Source organism: Alosa sapidissima, chromosome 18, assembly GCF_018492685.1.
Source record: "Alosa sapidissima isolate fAloSap1 chromosome 18, fAloSap1.pri, whole genome shotgun sequence".
NCBI classification, from domain to species: domain Eukaryota; kingdom Metazoa; phylum Chordata; class Actinopteri; order Clupeiformes; family Clupeidae; genus Alosa; species Alosa sapidissima.
Window position 1 is genome coordinate 4549292 of NC_055974.1, and position 9146 is coordinate 4558437.

Below are 9146 nucleotides of genomic sequence, written 5' to 3' on the forward strand. Positions count from 1 at the left end.
AAACATCGCTATTTTACTTAGCCTGCTGTCATCAATCTAGCTAAAAGTCACCTCCGTCATATGCTATAATGTTGCCATGTTCTGAACGTCTGCATTTTACAGCTCAGATGCAACGTGACAGTTCATTTAAAGGGACACCAGACAAGCCTGATGCTTTTTCTCTACGAAACTCCCCCTCGCTCGGTCTGAAGCTCTTTTCCTTTTCTTTGCGTCTTCCGTCAAGGGTTTTCGCTGCTTCTTCGCCGGCTCTGCCATTATACACACGTTTGCAACAATCTCTAGCGTTTCGTTAACCTGCCACTGCATGAAGTGTGATTTTCGTCCCCGTAAACGACCGGAGATCTCCCTCATTTTCGGTAGTTGACGACAATTTGCAACCCGCGCTTGTCGCCGTTTGTCTGTGCCACAAATTGTCGGAACCGGACAATGACGTATGTGGAGAGCTTTCAGAGTGCTAATGGCCCTAATTAGCATATGAATGCAGCGAAACCGCGGCTGGCCAGGCCTGGCTTGAATATCCTTACTCAGTATTGGATGAAACCACTACTTTCAAACAAGAAAAATCACTCGTGATTGGCAGCAAAACCACACCTGGCCAGGCCAGGCTTGAATTTCCTTACTCAGTATTGGATGAAACCACAACTTTCAAACAAGTAAAATCACTCGTGATTGGTTGGCAGATCCCCAATAATTGTGTGTGTATAAATATATATATTTATTCATATTATGCTGTATATTCATGTTATCCTATGTAGGCTACTACACTATTATTAGGCTACCATCAAGGACATGAATGAATTTATAGAGGAAATGAACATTTGCCAGCAACATGTTTATGCAAAGAAAGAGCTTTATTAAAACAAACACAACTATATACAAAGCGAGGATCTGCCCACACATGGGTAGAGGATGATCCAAAAACTACAACTCCGTGAACTGTCCGTTTGCCTCCTAAGGGTTGTAGGTAACTGGCGGCGTTCTTTCCGAGGCAGGTCCGTTGTGCAGACGCCGATTGTGCGTGGCTCTGTACTTCGGCTTCGCCTCTAACCGGGACTGCAGCTTCGCACAGAGTTCAGAGAGCTCCGGCCTACGAAATGACGGCGACCGTACAATCAATCCAGAGACCCCGCCAACAACGCCATCTTCTTCGTCAGACATGAGGTCTACGGTGGCGGACTTCCAGAGTTCCACCTCGTCATCTGCTAGCACACTCTGTCTCGATTCCAGCAGCTGTAAAAAAACAATGAATCAGTACTGTGCGATGGGATGCACTGCGTATGGACACAACACATCTATCAATGCACCTGAAAAATAGTCACCAAATAAAGTCTTACCCTCTTTCTTCTCGCTCGACTCGCTGAACTCTTCGCAGCTTCCGCCCGCAATGAGTTTTCTGGCTGGGTATATCTAAAGCTTCTGCGTACCGTACTGTATATGTCTTACAGGCGGCTGGAAAACAATTAAATGAGAGTGGTATGAATAAAAATCAAACGCAAGTCACAGTAACATTAAACAAGGAAGGAGAAACAGTAAAAACAAGTCACTTACACACAATGTCGTCTTTATCAACATGGTGTAAATCTGGACTTGCAGATATTGCTCCGAGCAAATAGGAGGTCACCGCCTCATTATGAGGCGAGATTAGTCTGTGAAAACAAAATGTACAGTTATGATCGGTATCTATCCTATGGTATCTATACGTATCTATTTCCTTATACCACAGAATGAAAGCATATTCTTTAAATCTTACACTTGCTCCGGTTCGTAGCGCCTGCAATTTGTCTCAGAGTTGTGAAGACGGTGAACCTGTGAGAACCTGGAGTTTACCGAATTCTGCAGTTGAGTGAACCGCTCATTCATATCGGCAGTATGTTGATTAAGCTGACGAGACAGTCCACTGATAGCAATCAGCAGTTTCTTCTCGTCAGTCTGTGAACTGGCTGAAAGTTGTGGATCGCGTCCAAGAGGAGTTGAAGGCGAGTTGAATGCGAGACGTCGTCCAGCCATTGATCACGAACCAGCAAAATCCAAACACAGGAACTGGAGATAAAGTATAGTATAGAGTATAGTAACACAAACATGTCTGTTTATATGCTGGTCTTGCAAGTACTGCTGTATGGGTCATGCCCATGACCTCACACGTGATTGGACGAGGAGTCGAAGGCTCCTCCAATCACATACGAGGTCATTGTTATACGGAAGGACTCGCGAGACCAGCTCGCGTCTATGATATAAACAAGACTGGTGTGCCCGCCTATGAAGCTGTCAGTTGAAAGATGGAAGTCCTAAGACTGAAGAAAAGACCTCGGCGCTTCTGTGAACATTGCAACACTGAACTCTCTAATTCACAGTATGACCACAGAAAGCACTATTTCAAAAAAACACAAAAGGACTAGGTCAGATAACTCACAGAGCCTGTTGCTATCCAGTCATGACCCAACCGGCAGGAGTTATGTTCAACCTGGAGTTGGAGAGATTGATGAAGGTGAAATGCAGTCCGAGGACCCAGAAAAAGAAGTGATGGAAGAACATGAAGAAATGCACCCAGCGACTGACGGTTCAGACAACGATGAGCACCACAATTGTAACAGTTACTGTCTAGTAAAATGTGGTTGCTTCTCACGGTTATGGTTATTGTAATAATAATTAATAATTAAATATGAAATTGCAATGTTGACAATGTATCATGCAATGTTGACAATGTATCATCAGATGTACCCTTGTGTCACTGATGTTGACTGTTTTGCCATGACATGCAAACGGGTAACATATATGAATGTAACTTACTCAATCGATGGATCTAGAGCAGAAAGGTCAGCATATGTATATGCTAAGTGGTGTGGAAACACTAACAGTTTTGAGGAACCCATCCTTGACCCTCTAGCAGAACTACGACCAGCCATTATAAAGCAGTTTATAGTTGTTAATGTTGTGTCAAAGGGTACTGCATTTAAACATGTTATTGCACAAGTTTACTGGCTTCATCCCCATCCGGACAGACATTTTTATGGAAAGCCAATAGAAGTTTGGGGCTTGCAGGGAACAGACACGTCATACCCAGCATCATTTCTGCCAGTTGAGCGCATTGCTGGGAGATGTGTGGTTAATACATCCTCTGTGCATTTAAGTAAGACCAAAGAAAAGGTCACTGTAGTCATGCCACTATGCACAGTAGTTGAGCTCTAGGAGACTGATCTCTGCAGACCCCTCATTCTGATTCTAATGTTGTTTGCATGGAATGCACATTTTACCTTGCTGATTCTGATTCACATTTTACCAGCTGATTCTGATTAAAACTCATTTTTGAAATAAATTATTTTGTGTATCTTTTTTACATAACATTTGCCATTGCTAATGGCATACACAGTAATCTAGCATACTTTAATTAAATAAATCAATTCAAGCTAAAATGTAAGAGTCTATAATTAGGCTATACTGAGCCTGATCCATTTGTACCAGAGATTTTCTTACCTTTTAGAAAAATGTCACCTGGGGTAAAACTCCCCCTGCAACCCTGATTTGCATTTGTATAGCTCACAGCATTTTCATTTACATGTTAAAGTCTCCCCTAGAATTAGGAGGAGGGGGTCATGGGGGGACAACTGCCAAGCAAGGCCCACGTCAATTTCTGACAATTCATGGCAGTTTTCGGCGTTGCCTGCAAATTACCGTGAACAACCGTTAACCTGAACTTCCACGACAATCTACAGTGCCGCATAGTGACGAAAATCACACTTTTCATGCAGTGTGTCTGTGCTGTAAACTGATCCTGCTTCGGTCGGCGGGTAGGATACACCGAACTTGCAAGTGGGATATTCTTCCTACAGGCAGTAGGGGCGGGCGAGAGAGCCTTCATTCGCCCCGTAATGAGTCATTTAACCATATACCGACTTACGAAGATGATTAATTAACACGAAACCGTTGCCTGGTGTCCCTTTAAACTTCATAACGAGTTCGGCGAATTAATATACAAGTGTGATACGTCCAACAAAATGGATCTACTTCATAGGTGTGCAAATAACATATGGTTAATAGTCGTTCTAAATTACGTAGGACAATGGGAAATTCAACCAAGCAGTGGAATAAGCAGAATGTAATCTGCAATCAGAATGTAATCTGCAAATCTTGTAAACTCATTTAGTTACCAAAAGGACACAGACAACATAAATGTTGAAAATGACAAATTTAAAATATATGTTCATTTTGAACTTAATACCTGCAACATGTTTTAAAAAAAGTTGGGAGGGGGTTGTAACAAAATGCTGGAAAAGTTGTGTAATGATAAAGTAAACAAAAAGAGGAATGTTTCACAGCTAATTACTGTAGGGTAACAACATAATTGTGTATGAAAAAGAGCATCCCAGAGAATCAGAGTCTCTTAGAAGTAAAGATGTAGGGGTATTCATCACTCTGTGTAAACCTGTGTGGACAAATAATGAAACAAATGTTATTTTAATGCTTCTTAACATGAAATTGTGAAGTATTTGGGGAGTTTGTCATCTACAGTACATAATATTATTAAAATATTCAGAGAATCCAGAGACATCTTTGCAAACAGTTTGATACTCAATTCAGAAATGCTAGTGTAAATTTTACCATGCAACAACCACATTTATATTAGACATGATTAATACCACCATCTTATCTGGGCCTGAGCTTGCTTAAAATGGAATGAGGTAACTTGGAAAAAGGTCCTGTGGTCATTAGACCAATCGAAATTTGGAATTATTTTCGGAAATCATGGACTCATCTGGGCTAAAGAGGAGAGGGCCTATCCAAGTACTGTATCCAACCTATCCAAGTACTGTATCCAACCTATCCAAGTGTTGTAACGGTGGCCTCTGACACAAGAAAAGGAAATGATTATGTTGGCGCCATTATTAAAACTGCCGTGTCAGTATTAAGACCCCGTCACCCTTCCCATTTTAAAGTTGACAAGAAAAGAAACACAACACAGCATATGGTTTTCAAGCAGGTGATGCAGTGTATTAAACAAAATGTCATTCAGTTCAGGACGTCGGCCACGTCGACAACAGTTCATTAGATCAACAAAACGCTACGTCTATGGCGACGCACACAAACAAAACAATAACCAAAAAACAAACAAATGAAAACGAGCGGCCTAGGAGGGGCTGGGGCCTGTACTACGAAGCGGGGTTACTGGCTTATCTGGGTAACTTCGAGAGTAACTTGATCACGTGTGGCGTAACTTCCCGATTAACCCGTACTACGAAAGGTGGATAGGTTTTAACCGAGGTATGCCGCCATGGAAATTTACGCTGAATCTCAAACCTGCTCCGACCAGTTAACAATTTCTCCCGAGACATGTCGGCGTACCTGGATGATCCATACGACATTGGAGCGCAAATCGTGAGGGACTCTCTTCGCAGGGCGAGGGGTTTTAGAGACCGCCAGAAAATATATATAGCCTACCCGGACGATATTCTCTATGAAGATATATATTGTCAGCCAAGGGAATTCGTTATCTTTGTCAGATGATCTAGGAAGATGTCTCATAGCAATGCCCGTACGTGGACATTCATGTATTCCATCGGTGATGCAAGAATACTTTATGTCCGAAAATAAATCGAACATAGGCCTACATGCTGAAAATCTGAGCAAGAATAGCCTAAAATAAATCGGACATAGCCTACAGTAGGCCTAATGAATTAAAATCACAATTTTAACAAACTTGTTGAATTGAATGTCATATTACTGTACCCTGCACATAAAGGCTACACATTTCCACAGCACCAGAATCCGACCGAATGCCTGCCTCAAACCCCTCCATAATCGGCCTTCCACTATTATTTGCGATGGCCAACTCTTCTGCTACTGTAAAACACGCTGGTGCCTTTCCTCCTACAGTAGTGTTCAAAGACACCTTTTTTCTTGTTAGCTGTAAAACAGAGGCCAAGTGAAGGCTATAAGCTAGGCCTACATGTTTTCATAATTAAGAAATATTAATGCAAGCTATAACTATATAAACCTACTATTCTGAATAATGTTTATGTGTTTCATTTTCACCTGCTACCATGTGCGTTTGGCAATGGTGTTGCATCTGAAATGTTCACAGGATTAGGCATACACTAAATCAGTCAATGGGGGCTACTTAAACATTCAATTATCCTTATTACTGTAATCTATATGCCCACTTCTGAATTGGGTTCTGTAGGCCTTTCTATGAACTCAAAGTAGGCTATTTAATCATAATACTCATCATCATACTCATTTCAGACATTCCGCAAGCTACTAATCCTCCGTAACACATATTTGAAGAACATGTGGGAATAAAACTTTACTTTTAGGCATTTAGGCTACCCGATCCGCAATACGTTGCCAACATCCTTGCTTTGTTCACTGCCGACGTATTTGATTTTTGTCGTAGAGTGGGTTAATTCCTCATAACTTGTCATAATAATTCATCCGTAAAATAAGGTGATCGCGTCATCATTGAAAGTGGTGACTTGCGCTGCAACCCGCCCCTTTTATGTGAACGCGCACAAACTCTAATTAGGTTAACCCCGGCTCAACAAATCAACTTCATAATCAACGTCGTAGTACCGATTAACACCACTTAAGATAACCAGGTTTTGTCAACCCCGGTTTAACAAAGTAACCCTGGGTTACATCTGGGTAGGTTAAAGGAGAATTCCGGTGTGATATTGACCTAAAGTGTATCGAAACATGATACCGAGTGTGAACGTATGTCTCATAGCCCATCTCGGCTTGTCCCCTGCACTCCAAAATCTGGCGCTAGTTAGCCGATGCTACCAACATCTTTTTCAATAGTGGTGCTTCGGCATCGGGCTAGCCATGCAAATAAATCACTGTTTTACACCCATTTACGAGGCTCAATGTATCTCCCCACTTCATTGGTAGACTTCCGAGGGCCCTGACATTTAAAACGAGACATTGAGAACTTTGAAAAAGCACTGGTAGTTTACTTACAAGACGATTTATACAGACAGTATCTTCACGAAGTTTAGCGTTTGCAGCCATCTTGAATTTAGTCACGATAAGTCGAGCAACGAGTAAGAATGAACAGCTATGATAAGGGATCAGATTCTAAAAATAATTCAGTGGAAATGCATGGATTCCAGTTGCTGCTACTGGAAGAAACTGGAATCCATGCATTTCCACTGAATTATTTTTGGAATCTGATCCCTTATCATAGCTGTTCATTCTTACTCATTGCTCGACTTATCGTGACTAAATTCAAGATGGCTGCAAACGCTAAACTTCGTGAAGATACTGTCTGTATAAATCGTCTTGTAAGTAAACTACCAGTGCTTTTTCAAAGTTCTCAATGTCTCGTTTTAAATGTCAGGGCCCTAGGAAGTCTACCAATGAAGTGGGGAGATACATTGAGCCTCGTAAATGGGTGTAAAACAGTGATTTATTTGCATGGCTAGCCCGATGCCGAAGCACCACTACTGAAAAAGTTGTTGGTAGCATCGGCTAACTAGCGCCAGATTTTGGAGTGCAGGGGACAAGTCGAGATGGGCTATGAGACATACGTTCACACTCGGTATCATGTTTCGATACACTTTAGGTCAATATCACACCGGAATTCTCCTTTAAGCTCCCTTCGTAGTACAGGCCCCTGGCAGCAATTGTTCTTGTGTGTGTGTAGCCTATATGAGCGTGTGTGTCCCGGGAGGAGAGCAGCAAGGAAGAGATGAAAACGACGTAGGCCTAGTTGAAACCGAAGTTTTTGGAGGAGGTTTGGTATAGGCCTATGCTCGATTAGCCAGGCAAAAAGTGTAGCCTAACACTTCGCACTAATGCAATAGCACAGTACCTTTATAATCCACACGTCCATTACGGAAATCCACGTTCACTTCCAGTAGTCCAATAGGTCCATAGATTTTAGTTTACTTCCAGTAGTCCAATAGGTCCATAGGTTTTAGTTTATTTCCATCAAAGCGCTTCCGAACTTCCACCGAGCTACCGCAACCTCCGACACAACGCATTGACTGAACATTCAACTCCCCGCCGGTTTGACAGCTCACTTCCTATTTTGTTTAAATCGAGACTCCAGACATCAAAGCGCTTACGAACTTCCACCGAGCTACCGCAACCTCCGACACAACGCATTGACTGAACATTCAACTCCCCGCCGATTTGACAGCTCACTTCCTATTTTGTTTAAAGCGAGACTCCAGCTCATGACCTCCACCAGACCTGATTGGCTAGTCAATTAGAAGGTCAATACGCTAGCGAACTACTTCAAGTGACAATAGTGAGGAAGTAATATATAATAAAAGTGTGATGTAGTGAAAATAAGTAAATAAATATATTTGAGTAGATTAAATATTTTATGTAAACATGACAGAAATATGATTCTGTCACAGTGTTTTAGTGCTCAATTCGAAACCCAACAGGAAGAGTCCAGATGCTAAAATGGCCTGTCTGCAGTCCAGACCTGTCAAATTAGGTTCATCATGGAATGAAAAAACATGATTAAGAATACCTCATACTGTTGAGCAACTGAAATCCTATATTGGACAGAAATGGAACAACATTTAATCCTCAAAACTCTAGCAACTGGTCTTCTCAGTTCCTAAACATTTACAGAATTTTGTTAAATTTTAACTTTCAACATCTCTGGATTTATGTCTGCTAGCTGTTTGGATGCTTCTGTCCTGCTTTTCATGTCAAAACCTGAGTAACTTGTCCCTGTCCCTGCCTCAGGGTCTTGTCACACTGCCTTGAAGGCACAGGGAGTAGTTGAGCTTTGGCCTGCTATGTGGGAGACCGGGCTTCAAATCCCACACCAGGGCAAACATCTTCAGCATGCACTGTAGCCTCTGTTGGGTATACAAATGCTTCCTCAATCCCTGTTTGAAGGGCTAATCAATAACATGTGTGTGTGTGCCTGTGAAAAAAATGGAACTGCCAGACCTCTTGCCTGTGACTGCTAGAATCAGAATGATTTTTGGTAGCAGTGTTAGGAACAAAGTTTTAAGAAACAAAAGTTTTCAGTTTAAAAAAATATATATTTGTAGGAGTCTTTTGTGCTGACTTTTGTGCTGGGTCTACTGGTGGGATAAGGGATAGAGAGAATGGAAAAGAGAAAGAAAGACAGAGAGTGTTGGGGTGAGAAAAGGGAGAAAGAGAAAGAATATCAATATAAGATATGA

The 9146-nt window shown here is 41.8% G+C and overlaps 1 long non-coding RNA gene across 1 annotated transcript; it reads right to left on the reverse strand.

The window, feature by feature from the left end:
- Positions 1-832: 832 nt before the first annotated feature.
- LOC121689909 lies at positions 833-1713 on the reverse strand. The gene is made up of 3 exons (XR_006024925.1): positions 1549-1713; positions 1335-1449; positions 833-1230 (listed from the first exon to the last, which is right to left on the reverse strand). It is a non-coding gene; the product is annotated as an uncharacterized LOC121689909 (long non-coding RNA).
- Positions 1714-9146: the final 7433 nt, after the last annotated feature.